This window comes from Taudactylus pleione, unplaced genomic scaffold (assembly GCF_031769625.1).
Source record: "Taudactylus pleione unplaced genomic scaffold, aTauple2 ptg000946l, whole genome shotgun sequence".
NCBI classification, from domain to species: domain Eukaryota; kingdom Metazoa; phylum Chordata; class Amphibia; order Anura; family Myobatrachidae; genus Taudactylus; species Taudactylus pleione.
The window spans coordinates 2,431,341-2,433,119 of NW_028285347.1; the positions used below are offsets into that span (position 1 = coordinate 2,431,341).

Below are 1,779 nucleotides of genomic sequence, written 5' to 3' on the forward strand. Positions count from 1 at the left end.
ATATATTATTTAGGAGACAAGGGTGTTCCCTTAGTAGAAGTTTACCAGCTGCAAGTTCTCTAAATAGGCACAAGGTTAAAACTCAATATTATTTTTGTTTTCATGTAACCTCACCCTTACAGATGTCTTCCCAATATATTAAAAACCACAAGTACAGTCAATTAGGTAGACGATATTTGTTGAATTGTAAACACAAAGGAGAGATTCTGCATAGAACTATGGTCAATATGTACCAACCATATTCTATTTTTTAACACATTGTTACAATATATTTTTGTTGGTGCTCCCAAAGCCCCAAAAAATTGGCCATCAAGGAAAAGAAGAAGAAAAGAAAGTAGGGCTTTTTGTTTGCACACTCTTTAACATAAATTCATATATAGTCTAGAATAAAATATAACTTTTAATATATAGTATAACTAAAAATTTGTCTTGGGGACACCCACAATACACATAAATGTCAAACAATTAAATGGTAGTATAAAATATATGAAAATTATTTTATTTAAATCTAGATGTAAGGTAAAACACCTAGATTGTGGCGAAAATATTAGTGTCCCTGGTGACACTCTATACAAATAATAGTGCTATTGATCTTATATATTGACTAATGGAGAACATATTATACCAATACTGTACTGTGTACCACACTGTCCCAGAGTTTCTCTCATATATTCAAGCCTACAGCACCTAGTATTCCCAGGTGGTCTCCCATCCAAGTACTAACTAGGCCCAATACTGCATAGCTTCAAGATCAGACGAGATTGGGCATATCCAGTGTGGTATGGCTGTAGAATTGTATTAAGGAAGCATGAACGCCCAGGTACACAGATAGTCGTTGTATGACAGGTTATAAATTGGCCTATTTTATACTCTGTCTCATTATTTTCAAACTCTGTTCTTTTATTGGTAATATTTTTTATAGTTTTACAGACCATACTGTACAGATGCCACACTTATGGAAGCCTTTGGTTCTGACATTGTCTTACTTTTATATCAAGGGTACTTTGCACTAAGCGATATTTAAAACTAGGTGCTCTTCTGTAAACAAAAGCAGGCATTTTTGGTAAAATGTTCTTTAAAAATGGATCACATCTAAGTATATCCCAATGTTTTTTGTTTATCATCTCAATCTCTTTGTGTTGATGGCTGTATTGAGATATAAATGCCCATCCCATATTTTGGGATATTGCTTCCCCTTTTTCTAATTTGGGACTAAAAGCATGTCCCTTTTGGTGCAGATAGCCTTCTCTTTGGTCTCTATCAATTCTGACTTATACAGTATCCACTCTGATGGAATTTATTTCATTTCTTTCAGCTGTTCTTTAAAAACTTCATCTTCTGTGCAATTTCTTTGTAACCTCTGAAATTGACTTTTGGGGATCCCTCCCAACCATTTTTTATGGTGTTCACTTTTTGTATTTAGATATGTTTTTGAGTCTGTGGGTTTATTAAAGCCTTTTGTTTGGAGACTCCCTTCTTTACTATATATCTCCAAATCCAGGAATTGTACACTCTTACAACTTTGTTGAAAAAATAGTTTAATATTCCTATTGTTTTCATTTAATTTTCCACAGAAGGTTGTCAAGTCTTCAGCCATTCCCCCATAATAAAATTATATCATCGATATATCTGTGCCATGATACCAAGTTTTCCCCTATGGAAAGTTTGTGATGGTTGTTCTCTTCTTCCCAGTGGGCCATAAATACATTAGAATAACTGGAGGCAAACTTGGTACCCATGGCTGTGCCTTTTTTCTGTAGATAAAAATCCCCTTTAAAA

The 1,779-nt window shown here is 34.0% G+C and overlaps 1 pseudogene; it reads right to left on the minus strand.

Annotated features, from left to right (window-relative positions):
• Window positions 1-675: 675 nt before the first annotated feature.
• Window positions 676-793, minus strand: LOC148473256 (5S ribosomal RNA; annotated as a pseudogene).
• Window positions 794-1,779: the final 986 nt, after the last annotated feature.